Raw genomic sequence first — 17,827 nt, forward strand, 5'->3', positions numbered from 1 at the left:
GTGCAATCTTAAGAGTAGCTACGACACTTTTAAGAATTGATGGGGATTTTGACTTTACAGAATTTTGGCTCTTTCGGGATTTTGGCTCTTTCGGAATTTTGGCTCTACTCGATTTGGACCTCTAGGGATTTTGACTTTTAGGGATTTTGGTTCTTCGGGATTTTGACCCTTTCTAGATTTTAGCTTTTCAGGATTTTGGTTTTCCAGAATTCTTGCTTTACTGGATTTTGGCTGTTTCGAGATTTTGGCTCTTTTGAGCTTTTTGCTCTCCGGGATTTTGGCTTCTCGGTATTTGGCCTTTTTGGGATTTTGGCTCTTCGCGATTTTGACCCTTTCTAGATTTTGTATTTTCGGGATTTTGGCTTTTCGGGATTTTGGCTCTTTCGGAATTTTGGCTCTTTCTGGGTTGTGTGTTTCAGAGATTTTGGCTTTTCGGGATTTAACCTTTTTGGGATTTTGGCTTTTCCCGATAGTGGCCCTTTCTAGATTCTAGATTTTCGGGATTTTGCTCTTCGGGTTTTGGCTCTTCTTGGATTTTGGGCTTTCGAGTTTTTGGCTTTTCGGGATTTTGCCTTTCGGAATTTTGGCTCTTCGGGATTTTAGCTCTTCCAGGATTGTGGGCTTTTCTAGATTTTGGCTTTTCAGGATTTAACCTTTTTGGGATTTTGGCTCTTCGCGATAGTGGCCCTTTCTAGATTTTGGCTTTTCGGGATTTTGGCTCTTCGGGATTTTGGCTCTTCTTGGATTTTGGGCTTTTCTAGATTTTTGGCTTTCCGAGATATTGGTCTTCCAAATTGGATTTACTGGATTTTAGATCTTTCGGGATTTTGGCTCTTTCGGGGTTTTAGCTTTCCAGGGTTTTTGCTTCTGGGATTTAAGCTTTTCGCATTTTTGACTTTTGGGATTTTGACTTTATGGGATTTTGGTTCTTCGGGATTTTGGGTCTTCCAGGATTTTGACCCTTTCTAGATTTTGGCTCTTTCGGAATTTAGGCTCTTTCTGGTCTTTGTGTTTAAGAGATTTTGACTCTTCCAAGGGATTTTAGAAATTTTAGCTCTTAAGGGATTTTAGCTCTTCCAGGATTGTGGCCTTTTCTAGATTTTGGATTTTCGGGATTTTGTCTCTTCTGGATTTTGGCTCTTCCTGGATTTTGGGCTTTTGTAGGTTTTTGGCTTTCCGAGATATTGGTTTTCCAAATTGGATTTATTAGATTTTGGATCTTTCAGGATTTTGGCTCTTTCGGAGTTTTGCCTTTCCGGGATTTTGGCTTCTGGGATTTGGGCTTTTCGCATTTTTGACTTTCGCGATTTTGGCTTTTCGGGATTTTAGCTTTTCTGATTCCGGATTCCGAGATTTTGGCCCATTCGGAATATTGACTTTCGGGATTTCGGACTTATTCGGGAATTTGGCATTCATTTACTCAATATTTTTCGACAATGTTAATCTCATTTGAACTCTAATATATTTCTTTAATTTTTTTCTTTGGTTTGAAACACTTCATATTTTTCTTCTGTGTTGCTTTAATGAAGCTAACCTGAATTTTTCAGGAAACGTTCGACTTAAGACTAGGTATTAAAATACATTGCCATTAGGTCAGATTCATTAAGGGAATATGGAAAATATAGGTGTTCAAAGCCAGAGTTTGTGCGAAACCTGAAGGCCTTCCACTGCGGTACGATAGGATTATAAGCAATTATAAGTGGAGGATGGTTTTGAACTTTCGAATGACATGACGCATGTGTCCTATCACTAGAATTTTTCCTATCTTCCTCAATAAATTTGACTCAGGTTGTAGTTAAAATCCCGAAAGTTTAAATTCCGAGAACCAAAATCCTAATGGCTCCGGCACACCTTTTAGATCAGGAAAATTTTATGAAGTCGAAATTCGAAACCCTTTCTTTTTCACACATTTTGCATATGACTATCTAATTCTTTCGCATACCAAATTCGTTTGAGCTAAATTGAATTTGGAGTGATGTTTAAGAGAAGAAGAAGAGTGCGAGAGAATGAGATAGACATATGCAAAACATGTGAGAAAGAAAGGGATCAGAATTTCGACTTCATGAAATTTTCCTGATCTAAAAGGTGTGCCGGAGCCATAAAGAACCAAAATCCACAATCTCACTGCTCATAGCCATTATGCCTGTCTTACCCTTTCGCACACTTTTCCTTATAAATGTTACAACAAATTTAATTTAGCTCAATTCGCATTTGACTACGAATGAATGGATTAGATAATGTAAAGTGTTTCAGAAAGAAAGGGATGGTCGGTTTTAATTTTTAACACACCAAATTTAACGTTTACTGCTCAATTGTATCTTGCCATTTAATTTTAATCTATTCAATTTGATTGAAAAGCCCCTTAACCTACGTAATTTCCGCAACATCGAAGTCTCAAAAACTAAACAATTCCACGTGGGAGAATTAGGAGCACTCCATGTGGAATATTAAAGTCAACAAAAGGGTATTTGTGGCATAAGTCCCCCATCTAAAATTGCTCACAATTCGATCCACTTGGCTGGTATAAGGGAGGTAACATACCGAAAATGGTCTTCATATATAATTTATTTTCTTGGCGTCTGCGACATGCCAGGCTCCACTTTATCACGACTGAGAAACCGTCGAGAATGTCGATAAATGCTTCGGAGGGTGGCTTTTCCGAATGAGGGTGGAAAATATTTGGGGGTGCAAGGGGAAGGGGGATGGCAATGGATAGTCCGATTAGGATCTCATGGAGGGAATAGAGATTACGGAGAGAGCTGAAGAGAACAAAAGTGCAATTTTCTGCCCGGCTATCACGTGAACTAATTGCCAATTGGGCGATCAATACTATCCTGAATTTGGGACTCTGGCTGGTATCACTTCCTGGGGAAGACTCGTGCGAATTTCCATGTAAATTCTGTTAATGGAAATTTATACACGAGTTGCAACTTCACCTGGAGCATGTGCAAATTTTATCTTTGCCAATACACCATGGTTAAAAAAAAACTGTCCTATATGGATGGTTTTGTAATTTGATTTCGTGTCAGTGCAAAAGCACAACCATCCCTGGGAAAATTTACCTTACCAGTTGTATTCTGACTAAGGGGGGAGTGTAATTAAAATGTCTGGGACAAAAAAAAATTCAGAAGCTGGAGTTTCAGGTGTCAAAAGAATTTCCACATTGAAAAGGCAGTTGGATTGAAAAGTAAAAGTGATAAAATTTCACCATAATTACACTCTTTCATCAACCACCACATGATAAATTATGGTACGGTAGTCGCAGAAAAAAAATTGTCAAAGTCATTAAATTGATGAAAGAATTTCTATTTTAGCTGAGGATGTGGAATCAGCACTCACGTGAAAAATATTCGCTGAAAAAGGAAGGGAAAAAGGGCGTTTTTCCTATGCCATTTCACACCCAGAACATTATAAAGGTTTTCCCAGGATGTGACAATTGTGCCAAGAGGCAACAAATTTTATATAGAGCAATTCGTTAATCTTGAAAAGAATGATTTGCCATGTATGTGAAATCGTAAAAAAAGTGTCATAAAGAATGATTTTGAAGATCTTTCAGGAAGATTTCGACAGAAAATTAATTCAATTTTTTATGAAGCCTAATAAAAATGATTTTGAGATGTTTTCCTAGTTTTAAAGACATAAACAGTTGCTGAATTTTGCATAAAAGTGATAATATTCTTATACTTTGTAAAACAAAGCTTTCCATGGTTAGTCTTATCGCGTCATTGAAAAGAGGCCAAATTAGAGTAAATTAATCACAACCAATTAAAATTTTAGATATAGTTTGAAATTAAATCACAATATGAAGAAGTTTTTCTGCAGAACTCCATTCTTAGAAATTTTAATTTTCTTACTGTTTATCAGTATCTTAAAAATTTAACTTTTTATTTTGAGTTTAACAGGTTTCATTTAATTTTGAAAATGCAGTAAAAATTTAATTATTTTTAATAAAAGTTAAACGCAAAAGTGGAAGCACTCCTTTTCAAGGAACGTAGTGCTCAATGTTGATCAACAGTAAAAAATCAAAATTTTGAAGAATGGTATTTTGATTATTATTGTTTTTTCAGAACATGCACATGCACAGCTTAAGCATGAAATGGTTAAGATTGTGCTGAAAACATGCACAGCGGTTAGACTTCTTAAAACAGATGGTGCTCGTCAAAACCAGTACCGCCGAGAACTGTTCAAGAATAAAATAGTTAAAATAGAGCATAAATCGTGCATAACTCAAACAAAACTGAATCTAAAGTTTTAACAGTTTCCTTAATCTTAATCGTTTTATGTTCAACAGCTGTGCGCGTTTTCAGCACAATATAAACCGTTTTATGTTTGATCTATGCAGATTTTATTCACAATATCTGAGAAGTGCGAGTTTTATGCACAATCTAAACCATCTTATACTAGAGCTGTGCTTATTTTCAGAACAATTTTAATTTAATATTTTAAAGTATTTTTTTATTTCAACTCGAAATATTGAAAAAATATAAGGACAAAATGCGTTTTAGGAGCAAGAGGAGCGCCAAGAAAACTCTGCAAGAAATTAGGCGTCCTCAAAAAGCACCTGAAGGAATTTAAAGTGTCCCTTTTTGCTTCAACATGAAATCATGTAAAAAATATAAGAAAGCCTTTAAAACAATTGGACGCTCTAGAAAGTGAGGGAATTAAAAAAGCTTTTTCTTTACTTCAACGCGAAATTTTGATAGATAAGGACAAAATTCATTTGAAGAACTAGAGGAGCGCCCTAGAATGTTTCATGAAGAAATTAAAAGTTTTTTTTTGGTAGATTCTAAGAACAAAATGCAATTTAAGAACCAGAGGGCGCCCAGAAAGTTTTTGAAAAAAATTAAAATTTGTTTTTTTAATTTCAACACGAAATTTTGAAAAATTATAAAGACAAAACGCATTTTAAGAAATAGAGAAGCGCCTTAGAAAGTCTCTGAGGAAATTAAAAGTGTCAACACAAATTTTGGTAGATTATAAGGACAAAAGGCATTGTAAGAACTAGAGGGGCACTCCATAGAAAGCCTCGGATTAAAATCTTTTTTACTTCAATATGGCAAGACTAAAGGGTCAGGGTTCAGTTGTCTAAAAAAAGGAACATCAGCGCCCCTGGAGGCTCGAGCCCTGGGCGGCCCGCCCCTCCCGCACCTCCTTAGGTACGCTACTGCTTCTAAGGCAGGCTATAACATGCCACTTTCTATTACCATGCGTGGCTAATTCTGCCCCGGTGTCCCCTACGCTTTAGGATGAACACCATGCTCTTAAATAAAAATCTATTTAAAGAAAGACTCCACAAAACAGGCTTTCATGTAGAAAACAAAAACTAAGTTCAACTTTTTCTTAGCAGGACGTCAAAAGATTTCTTCAAATACGTGAACAATCGAGACGAGGCAATAAAATATTGAGTAAACAGAATTTTGGGAAGAACAACAGGAAGTGAAGAGAAAATGAATTCTCAGAGGGATGAAAATTTTCCAAAAACGACATTCCCATAAAATGGTTATTTGCTGTCAGAAAGACAATACAAGTTAGATTGGTCAGAGAAAGTTTGTTAGACAATTATTTTGTTTGTTCTCCTGAATTGCTAACAAATAGTAACATCGACCATTATCGGTCGAGAGAAAAATAATCTGGCATTTGGAAAAGTTGTTGGGGATTTGAGGAGCAATAGGGATAAACAAGATGAATGATTTAGGAATGAGAGACTGGTAGATCAGGAGTTCTACAGATAGAGGTTCTAGGCATTCATTGCAAAATTGTGTTGTAGAACATTTAGTGCAGTGATTTGTTTAATGCATGTGTGTGTCATATGCCTGTACTTTAGACGTTCGCGACAGTTTTAGTTTATTCATTATTTTTTAATAATATTTTACAGATTAACTCGAATATCAGGATCAGTTGTTTTCCATTCAAAAATTAATGTACATTAATGGTATATATTTCTACAGTCACTTATTAAGACATAAGGACTAGTGACTGTCCTATGACTGTAATATTACCATTCAGAAAAAAATTGAAGACACTAGTTTCTTTTTTCAATTAACTATATTTAAACGTATTTCGAAATAGCAAATCAACATCAAAAATTAATTAAAGTGCATAAAATACATATTCACTCATTTACTAGATGTAAAAATTATATCTAGTGAAACAAAAGCAATAGTTAAAACTTTCAGTGATATAAAATCGAAAAAGAAAATTTGAAAAAAAAATAATATCAAAAAATAATGATGTTTTCGAACTCATATTAGCAGAAATTCGATCTACCATGGAGCTTTGACATAGTGTATCAAAGGAAAAATCGCGTGAGAAATCATGCAGCGAGTTTGGTGCAAATGATGTAATTTTAGAAGGATGAGAAAAATACGTTGGAAAATTGAGAAATTCCCCATTCCATTTGCTGAAGAACGTGCGATAACGTTATCTCTCACCACATCATTCAGCATCATGCATTAAATTTTCTCCCATTGGATCCCATGTATTCCAGCATTTTGTGAGATAGAAAAAGAAAATGCAATAAAATGTGTTCCCTTCAAGTGGTGCATCACATGTGAGTGATATCAGCGGTGGAAATTTCGTTGGGAATTGTGGTTTCAAATGCAGACAAAATGAGCTTTTAATTAAATTTTCCTTGAAATATTATAGCAGCTGCTTTATGAGAATCTATAATGGATATGTTTTTAATCTAATGCTTCACTGAAAATTGAATTCTGTATTGTTTCTCATGAATGTTAATCAGTTACCAAGAGATCTCAAAGTTTCATAGAGAAAGAAGTTAGTTTTTTTAAACTTTCTGTTACAATGTGCTATTTCAATGAATAATGAATATGTTTTTTTAGTACTTTATTGTTTTAAAATTCTTCTACATAATCGACCTTTCTTTGTATTGGTTCCTGTCACAACTCCTTGATGGTTTTAGAACACGACGAAAACTAGGGGAAAACAGTCGAAACAGGAATCCACATAAAGAAAAGTTGATAATACAGAAGCACTTCAAAACAGTCATGTGCTAAAAAATAAATAATTTTTCATAGAAAAGGCGCTTTATTTTTTCGCAGAAAAAAATCCTTAAGACTCTCCATTTACATTTTAGAACAAGAATGAAAATATTTTTAAAAGAAAATTTTGAAAAATTCAGTACTTTCTGAAGAAAAAGGGTGGCAAAGAACTTTGCCTTATATTCCTTTTCGCAAATTTGTCTGGTGCATATAAAATTATTGTCGAATTAAATTAGTCATTAATCATCTCAAAACCATTTTGAAGTTGAAAGCTCTTCAAGAAGATTCAATTTGATAATTGGCCATTTTTTCATATTTTTCCATAAACGTGTTCATAAACTCTGTATTTCCATTTAATTAAGATACAAAGCTAGCTGTAAACAAATTAAAGGATTAATATTCCCAATAAAATTATCAAAAATCAAATAAATATAAAATCCAGAGAACGATGACTGGGTTCGATGGACAATTATGATTGACACTTACTGAAATATGATTTATAGTCAGAAAAACAAATTTTAAAATTAAATAAGAAAATTTGAGTAAACTGAGTTAAAAAAAAACTACAAAAAGTGTTGTAATGAATTCTTTGATTCAGATCTTGGCAAAAAAATTACGTAAAAATAACGTTTATACGATTACCTGTGGTTAGAAGCTTTAGAATTAATTATCATGTCCCAAATATCCACCTTCCACCCCGATTTCAGACGATTATGGGAAATGTCTTCTGGCTAATTGTCCGTCTGTGTGTCCAACTGTGGCCATGTCTAGAGGCCAAACGGATAGAGATAGAAACTTGGGACCTTCGGGGGATCCCTGGACAAATTGAACATACTCTGAAAAAAATATCTCGTGAATAATCTCGTAAAAAATTTGTAAAATAAGTCGATTTATATAGAAAAGTAACAAGATGTTTGGCTACCCCTGTCGCCATAGGGATTCAGGATTTTCATTTTCAACAAGATAAGGGAAGAGCACCCCGGATCGGAATGTTGAGAGACATGCTCGATATTTTGTTGAAAATATAAGTCTCAAAATACTTTTTGCTGGTTTTATGTATGCTAATTGGTATATTAGTGATCCATTTAACTATATCTGTGCTTTTGAATTTTTAATTTTTACAATAAATTAATAAAAATTAGGTGTAATTGCAAACTTGTAATCTGTACCTCGGATCGTCACGAATTCAATCATGTGTCTCGCGGAAATTTGATTTTATAAATTAAATCAGAGCTAATGCAATGCATTCTTGTAAGAATTAACTGGTAAAAAGTAGCTAATAATTTTTAAAAATTCATTTGATTTGGAGCAACAATACGGTAATAACCTGACGATCCGAGGAACATTGCCGAGCGCTGGTACTCTTCCCTTATATTGTTAAAACCGAATCCACCAAAATTAATTAAGAAAATTCTTGTAAAAATTTTCTTAAAATCTGATTCTCATGGGAATTTGTCAATAGATGGCGTTGCAAAATATATCGTTTTCACTTTTATTTTTATCTCTTTCTCTCAAAATGGTCTTGAAATATTTTCTGTCAAAATTTTTATCAATTTGGTGGAAATAATAATCACGATTTTCATGTTTTATATTATATATAGCAATTATACGCCGGTATGCTGTCTGCAGGAAATGGTTAAATAGGACTTTAGAGACCATTTCCGACTACAAAATCGTAATTTTTTGGTGAATAAAAAAGTGAATGCTAACAAAACTTTTACAAGATTTTGTATATTATTAGTAAAATATGTGCAGTATCCGGTATCAACAAGATATCTTGTTGAAAATGAAAAGATTTTACAAAAATCCCTATGGCGACAGGGGTAGCCAAACATCTCGTTACTTCTCTATACAGGGCAACGAGATTTTACAAAATTTTTACGAGCGATTTTTGTCAGAGTAGGACTATTAACGTACCCCTCGTTTTACACCCACGATTTACACATCCAAAACCATATTTTGCAACATAGATAGAAACCGTATCTTACGATTTTTTTTTCTTTTTTGGGTATGTTTTAATGATTCCAATCGATTATTAATCGGTAATGTACCGGTTATGAACAGATAAGTAGTTTTTTTTTGGTTTAAATATCATTTCTATTAGTCTCAAAACAGTAATGTGGGGTCTTTTAAGTGATTTAAGAATAGGTTTGAATCAGTTGAGAACGCGTAAACGGTAAATGACTAGAAAGTGCTTTTGAGGTATAAAATCGAGTCACGAGATCGAACACCTTGCAAAGCCTGGGACGCTTTGTCACCCCGTTTTAATAACTTTAAAATTAATTCATTTGATGTCATCCCTAATAAAATTATAAGGTTTTTAATGTTTTGGCACTTTGGTATTGCAAAATCAAAGTATTGATTAGTATGTTACATTTCTAAAATATTAAAATATTAGAAAAAATATCAATTTATTACAGGGTCGAAGGAACACCTCTTCGACACTTTTGTCAAAATGTTGAATGTTGAAATTTATTTAATGTATCCAATAATATCTAAGTTATAATAACGTTTTTTCACTAATCTACGTTTTTCGATAAGGATAAGTGTTCAAATTTCGTATTTCAAATGGTACAGACTAGGGTGTCAATAAGTCCTGACACGAGGATCTTAAAGTGTCGATAGGTTTTCCTTTCCCCCTATGTGGAATTATGTGATTCCACTGCCCTACAAAAACGATAGAAGAATTTGAACAATACCTTAATTTTTAAAAATTAAGAAAACTCACTTAGTCAGTTGTTTTTGGGATGCACTATATTTTCTTTTGATAAGAAGAGTTTTTTAATACTTCTCACTATGGATGGCCATTTCATTTTAGCTACTAGAACATCAATCCTTGGGTAAGACTGATCCGTGTGGTAATTTTTCACATTTAAGCAACTGTCGATGCAGAATTCACCCAGAAAGCGTGGGCCTGTGCCTTAAATGTATCCTCATACCACCTGTCGAAGAATAGGATGTAAGATGAGGGAAAAAAAATTACAGGGCGTATCTTGTTATTTCCCTGATCCGGAGTAGGACGCGTCCGGAAATTAAAGTGTCTGCGCGATGGCATTGTACGATGGATTTAATGGACTAAGGCAGCAGAAAAAAGACGATAATTTGATCCTGATGACATACAACTTAATATAAATTTGAAGTATTGCCGATTCAATGGGAAAGGGACGATGAAATACCATCTTCCACGGATTGAGGGTAATATATTTGATGATGGAAATCTCCTGAATTGAGGAACGTTCCATGTTGAAATTTTAATTGCACTTGAGAATTATTTGGAAGCTCAAGTAGAGAGCTTTATTCAGTGTGAGATTTCAACCGCTCCAGAAGACAAAGAGACTCTTCTATCAGTTGAACTAAGGGAGACAGTAATTTGAATTTGGAACTTGTCCAAATTCTCCTAGCACTAATTTTCTTCCATAGCTCTTCAGTAAACTCTTCCGCAACCTCTTCAGCAAACCCCCCAGAGAGTCTCTCCCAAAACCCCTTTTTATAAGTTCCTGGCTTCTGTGTTGCATGATGGAAAACTTTTCATTGACAGTTAATATTGCAGTATATTTCACTTTATGAAATTCTATACGCAATTTTGCCACATCAAAGGAAAACATCGCAGGACATACTTTCACCAATAAAAATTGTTATTACGTGGCATCTGTTAATACTTGCAAACATTCATTAAAATTAGAAAGGAATTTTCATTGAGTTATTTTGGGAAATTATTTGAAAACTCCTTGATAATGTGAACAGCGAAACAATTCGCGCACAACCCATTTCTACCCTACAAATGTTTGTTGCGTGGCCACAAGGCTGACGTTCACAACATTCTGTTGCTAATTGAGAATAGAATTTATTCTCATATTTGAAATTTTGCCTCGTGTTTCCCATTTTCATGGAAATTAAGCAATAATATTGCATATATTACATTGATTCCTCTGGTTATTATTTGCAAAAAAAGTCATAAGAGAGTAAATATGTATTATTTTTTAATAAAATTTTCCTAAATTTTCTAACCTCAAGCCTATTTTTAAGCAAAGCTTGTTATTTACGTATTCCAGGTTTTGTTTTTTTGACTTTATTGAATATTATAGAAATTTTAAAATTCATTATTTTTTGAAGGTTTAATGCAAAAAAGCCACTGGTATTATTCAATCTCTTGATATGTCTTTTTACTCATATATTTTTCCTTTATAATAAAAAGTTAAATTTCTTTATTAGAAAAAAAATAATATTTTAATATTGAGGATAAATAACGAGGTGAGACCAGCTTCTGACATGTCGTCGGTTGGATGGATGAAGAAATGGATAAAATGGATGAACAAATGGATAAAGAAAGTAGATGAAGGTTCCATCTACACAGAATTGTGCAAATTTTTATGTCCGATATAGTGTTAACGGTGAAAAAGAGGAGTACATAGGTGGAAAAAATTTGGTACGAAGCTCTGCAAACCTAGGAAATTGTGTAAAAGTCGCCACTAAATTTTAATTTTTCTCTGGAGAAAAATCTTTGGATTTCCAGGGATTTTATGAGGTGGCACTATGAACCTAAAAGTGATTGATGGATTCCCAAGAAGCAAAATAGCTGCCTTATAGAACCAAGTATTAGAAAAGTCTTTTAGTGCACTTTTAAAAGGCTTGAAGTGAGAATTTTCTGTAGAAATTCCTATAGGAGCTCCTTAGATCCTTAAGAGTGCGCCACTTTACTTTTAGTAATCTCAGTAATGGAACCAAGAGCGTTATAAGCAAATAAAAAGATTTTTGGTTCTATAGTGCCTTACTTAGGGAATACTACAAGACTATATTAAGAAAAAATGCTTCTTGGATTAATTGTTTCTGTTTGTGTCGTATTCAGTAAAAATTCTTAAAAGTCAATATTAATTAAAATTATAAGGAACTAATATAAATTTATTTGCAAAGTTTCTTGTAAGTTCTGTATCAGAAAGCAAAACTCCAAAGCTTGTCTTTTCTTTTTGCATTTTTCCTTAAGGAAGTTCCGTAATAAATTGAAATAAAAGGCTTTTGTGAAGTTGGCACTTATAAATCATGTCTATGCATGAGATAACCCTACCTATCATTAGGAAAATGCACGATTTATTTTATGGATATGGTTGTAAAAACTGTATCAATACTATTCCGACTTTTCGTATCAAGGAACAAAGCAGAATTCCTTCTGATATTTATATAAATTACTATCTTTAACGAAGCGCATCATGAATATTTACAAAAAAAAGCTCGCATGGGAAAATCTGAAATAATGTAACGGGAAGACAAGAAAAATGGAATTTTCTTTCCTGTGTTAAATTCAAAACATGGTATAAATTTTGCTTCAACGCTAAATGTATGTCAGAGAAGAGATGATATTTCTAGCATTATTTATGACAACTTTGCCAGACACATTTACGCTTATTTCATTTTTATAAATTGTCATGCACATCAGGAAGAATACATTTCTCTCCTAAACATTCCATCCAACACGTACCCCAAGTTTTTTTTTAAAGTTCGATATTGAGAGAGCTTTAAGCTGGGGGTTTTCAGTGTAGAAAGAGAATTGGTTAGATATCGCCCAATTGGACGATATTCTTATTCGAAATTCAATATGGGACTAAAATCGAATATTTAGGATTCCACGATAAATCCTTTAGTGCTATTATTGCTCCTTTTCTGCCAAAGTAAACACGTGATTGCAGTAAAATAGTCGGAAGGAGGACAAAAAAATATCAGGAGGGAGTCGAACCAATAGAGCTTTTTTTCTCTTGCTTCTTGCTGGGAATAAATAGCCATTTTTGATGAAAGATATCAATTTTCCCATTCGTTCCTATTTCACATAACCCCCCTGGCTCAGCCAACCACCCAAAAGCTTCCCCTTTTTTTCTGGGGGGCGACCGAAATGAAGAAAAATGATGCTATCTAAATGGTTCGCAATAATACTTTTGAGAGCTTTCCCAACATCTTTCAAGGTTTCTTTTCGCATTTCAAAACATTTACTTACAAGTAATGAGTATGTCACGGTAATTGACGATGCCTTGGGGTTCAAAGGAAAATATTTGCATATTTTTTCTGTAGCAAATTTTGATTTTACAAAAATTCTATTAACACATCGATGAACAGCGGGATCGAGGAACCTCTCAACGCTATTTAAAGAACACTGGGGTTGTTCGGAGAGAATATCCGTCCAGATGCGGCAACACATTTTCAAGCTCTTTTCCAGAGCTTTCGACATCCTCCATGTCTTCCTCAGTGGTCGGGTGTATCAGTTTTAGGTTTCGTTGGGTCCCCAATCCGCAAAAAATTACTCTGACTCAAAAATGACTGGTTAATAAATGGTCAAAAAAATTACTCCTAATTGGGATTTTAAAAATTAGTCATATTTCCGTCGAATTTTGGTCACAGCATTACTCAAGATTGAATTAGTAATATGGGGAATCTTTCTCTATTCATTCGCTGCACAACTCCTCAACTCTGAGATCCCCGTACTCGAGTCTTTTAGCTCCCTTACTTCGCGCTTGTACTCGCTATCTTATAAGTTGCCGAGATGAGGTACCTCCGTGTGGTTATGTGTGATATGTATGCAATGCAAATTCTAAATCTTTCTAAAATCTTACGAAAATACCTCGTAACAGTATCCTTTAATAATATCCGGATGACTTTGTCATACCTTGTTTATAAGATCCTTTGGGTTCTATTTTTGAAAAAGTTCCTCTAAAAATTAAACGTTTCTCACTTGTGGCCATCTGAGTAACCACATATGGCCACATCCTATTAAAACAATTTCGAACCACGTTTTTTTGTTTCTCTCCTTTCCATATAGGAATTCCGAGGTCTTAGGCCTAGGATATCATTTGCAATAAAATAATTAAAACGGATTAAACTGTCAATAACTTAAAAAGGTAAGAGGTGTGGCGGCTAGTTGCCTTGAGAGCCTATTCCCTCTCAATCCTTCCACCTTAAGTACCCAAATTCATTGATTTTTTCTGTTAAATTCGGGTCATCATCATCATTTAGAACCGCTTATCGCTATTGTGGTAGCGGACCCGTAACACAGAGTCTAGCAGCCTACGCCTGTCAATTTTCCGCAACTTCAGGAAGATTTCCATGTTGCCATTATGAAGTGCCATTGTCGTCGGCAGTTAGTTCGCTAGAGAATGTTGATTTGTGGGGGTATCACCGAAGACTGAAAGTCAATCTCCCACCGTTTGGTACCCAAGAAGCAAAATAGCTGCCTTATAGAACCAAGTCTTTTAGTGCACTTTTAAAAGACTTAAAGTGAGAATTTTCTGTGGAAATTCCTATAGGAGCTCTTAAGATCCTTAACAGTGCGCCACTTTACTTATAGTAATCTCAATGATGGGACCAAGAGCGTTATAAGCAAATAAAAAGATTTTTGGTTCTATAGTGCCTTACTTAGGGAATTCTACAAGACTATATTAAGAAAAAATTGCTTCTTGGGTTTCGTTATGCCACAACGACCAAATGAAAAAAGTAATGAAGACCCTTGTGAAGACCAGATAGGTTTTGGCTATGTTTATAAAGTTATTAATAAGCAGCCTATAAGAAATTATTTAAGAATTTCTTTGCGTTTTAAAGAATTGGGTGTTCGAAAGCTAATAAAAAATATTTAAGCTGGTATTTGTACAAACTAAGTGAAATAATGATGCCTTACTTAAGGAATTCTACAACTCTATATTAAGAAAAAAAATTTTCTTCGGTATCCAGGATGATGAGAAGTTGAAAAAACGCACTGCAACTCTAGGGAAAGTTCCCATGCTTCGTACGATCCCGAACTTCAAAAAGACTAGTTTTTTCCGTTTCTGAATGAATATGACTCTGCAATGTTATTTTAAAAACTGGCAACTTTCCTCTAGTGTTTTAAAATATGGATTCGATGAATCACATTTATTGAGAAAGGAAGATATTTAGCCATTACGAAGCTTGGGATCGTACGAAGCGTACGAAGCATAGGCACTTTCCCCTATCTATTGGGTCTAGATTTGGAAACTGAGCGGAAAGCTCTGATAAAACTTGATAAGTTTTCCCTGAGTGAATCATTTTCGCGACGATTTCCGGAATTCCCATCTCGAAAATTTGTTCAACTTCTTAATTCACCTCTTATAACGAATTGCAGTGCCTTCACTCTAAGTTGATTGTGAATTACTTAAAAAAGCTAAAAAAAGCTCTTGCGGAAAGCTCTCAGTGATTGCCTTTACTTCTAAGGAGGGAAGTTCTTCGTTTACCTCCGGTTCTGGGTTTGATGGAGAATTGCGGGCAACAAAAAAGAATGGATGGAAAACAGCCAGATATACTCATTTAGATTGAACATTTTTCCTCGATTTCCACTTCAGCATGAAAATGCAATCGATAATGGAACATGACAATTCCATTGAGTTTGAAACGCGGTTTTTTTTCTTTTAAATAGATTTCCCATCCTGAAAAGTGAAGAAGTTAAAAGTTTTCCTTCCCGGTAATTGTTAGTGCATCCGAGGATGAGTTCTATGGAGGAATTGGCGTGAAAAGGGAGCATTTATAGGTTGAATCTGGGGTAGCAATTCATTTCCAGTGCGTGACTGGAATGAAGATTTTTCAGTCAAATGAAGACAATTCACATCAGTGAAAATCACAAACTGAAAGCTCAATGGGCGGAAGTAATTAGGACGAGTGTTTTGCCGGGAAAAACCTTAAGGAAAATATCAATTTGGACGACTTGGCTGTTGTGTCCTTCGTCCAAATCTCAGGCTATTCAGGTATAGAAAAAGGCTTCGAGAGAACTTAATCGACTTGCTGGGCATACAACCCACGTTCTCTCCAGTCATTCTCCCTAACGACTGAGTCATTTGAAAAATTAAGACATTCTCTCTTATGTTTAGCAATTGAATAACTTACCTGTAAGGTTGTCCTTCTGCAAGGAGCTTCAGCACTATTGTACATATAAATCTTGAGACGTATGTAATTTTGTGAATTTGTGTTACAATTCATCAGAGAATCTCTACGTTGATTAACCCCTTAAGACAAAGTGTAGAACAAATAAAACACAAAAGCGACTTTGAGAAATTTAAACTGTGAATAGTCTCACCCTTCCCTGTTTGCACTCAAGAATTATTCTACCAATTACAAAAGTTTCTTTTAAACTTATTTTGTTTACTCTGCGTACAGCATTAATTAACTTTATTTACGTAGAGTGCAGATAGTTTCTAAACCTCTGGTGTTTCCGCAAAAGTCGTAGATTTTTTGGTGTAACGCCCATTGAATAATTTAATTAGAAAACATTTTACTAACTCTTAAATAATAACGGACTTACCATGGTTTAACTCTTTCGCGTGTTTAGGGTCATATATGACCCGGGGAAAAAAGTTTCTTTTTGGCTATTTACATTAATTGAAATCTAACTGGAGTCTTGAGAAAATGAGCCAAGAATCTTACATCCTTCTATTATTATGTCGTGCACGAACAGATAGATTTCAATTAATGTAAATACCCAAAAAAAACTTTTTTCCCCGAGTCATGACATTACCCTAAAGACGCGAAAGAGTTAATGTACAAACTCTTGACCTCAATGGCGTAATAAAATCGGTTGCCAAAGCATCCCAGGACTTGAAATATGCGAAAGCACTATCGCATCGTTTAACGTTTACCGATTCACAATCAATTTAATCCGATTTATACATCATTCAAAAAATCGCCTAAAATAATAGGGGACTCTGGGGCAAAAAGTCACAAATCGAAAATTTCAAAATTCATTATATTCCAAGACAAATGAGATAGCGGCTTAAATTTTTTTCCATGGATAGCTTCCATAGACTTTCTTCGATGTTGAAAGTTTCTTAGAATTCGAACAAGGAATTTAGAAAACCAAAAATATCAAAATTTTTAGCACTATTTTTTTCCTTGAAGAATATATCAATTATTACCTACTTATTATTCAAAATTTAAGCACTGATGATTATTTTCTAAATGACTTTGATTCTTTGAATACGAAGCCGCTATCTATTTTAGAATTTTACAAAGATTCTTCTCTCAATAAGTCTTTTTATTAAGAACGACCACTTGGGGTAAAAAGTAACAATAGGTATGGAGCAAAAAGTAAGTAAAACCGAAACAATTTATTATGTCTTACGGCAGGAAAAACGTCAATGCCATGTGTCGCCGCTTGTTGTTTGCATTACTCAAACGGTTTACAGTCTTTTGTTGTTTTACTAAAATAGTTTTTATCGTTCAGATAGAGAAAACTGTGTTTTACAAAGGTGTAAAGGAATCAATTTCATATGAAAATATGTTATCTAGGATTTTCTTTTAAATTTACGGAATCTCGTAACAAAGCGAATCAAAATGTGATAATATCTCATACCTGGTACTATTTGCCCCAGCATTCTTGAGAATGGTCACAAAATTAAGTTTTATAAAACGGCTCGATAAATATATTTCCTTACAAAGTAGAGAAAAATTACTTTAACAAAGTTGTAGAGGGGTAAATTTCCTATAAAACTGCGTTAATTGGAAATTTCTGGGGCGTTCGAGTAGTTTGTAAAAAATAAAATATCCGTTTTGTTACTTTTTGCCTTAGTCTCCCCTATAGTATAGGATTGAGCCTAGAGCAAGTGGAGTGAGAAAGGCCGGCCTGACGAAACCTCTTCCTAGCCAACGGTACCAATAAGTGTTCAGCTGGGGTGGTGACTCTGAGGGGTGCAATAACGGCGGCTAACCTCTAATTACGATATCGCTTAGCTCCGTTAGGTAGGGTTTTGAATGCTCGACGAGTTTTACCGATTGCACAATCGAATCAGTCTCAATCATACAATCAGTCGATCTCAAGGTTGGTCTTCACCAACGCGCAGCGCAGCGAG

The 17,827-nt window shown here is 34.5% G+C and overlaps 1 protein-coding gene across 1 annotated transcript in view; it reads left to right on the forward strand.

Moving 5' to 3' along the window:
* Positions 1-1,649, forward strand: part of LOC129800690 (homeobox protein LOX10-like) — a 242,167-nt gene extending 240,518 nt beyond the window's left edge. The window contains exon 3 of the transcript XR_008751645.1: positions 1,640-1,649. The gene's annotated coding sequence lies outside the window, so the exon portion shown is untranslated. The remainder of the gene's footprint in view (positions 1-1,639) is intronic.
* The last annotated feature ends 16,178 nt before the right edge of the window (positions 1,650-17,827 follow it).

This window comes from Phlebotomus papatasi, chromosome 2 (assembly GCF_024763615.1).
Source record: "Phlebotomus papatasi isolate M1 chromosome 2, Ppap_2.1, whole genome shotgun sequence".
Taxonomy (NCBI): domain Eukaryota; kingdom Metazoa; phylum Arthropoda; class Insecta; order Diptera; family Psychodidae; genus Phlebotomus; species Phlebotomus papatasi.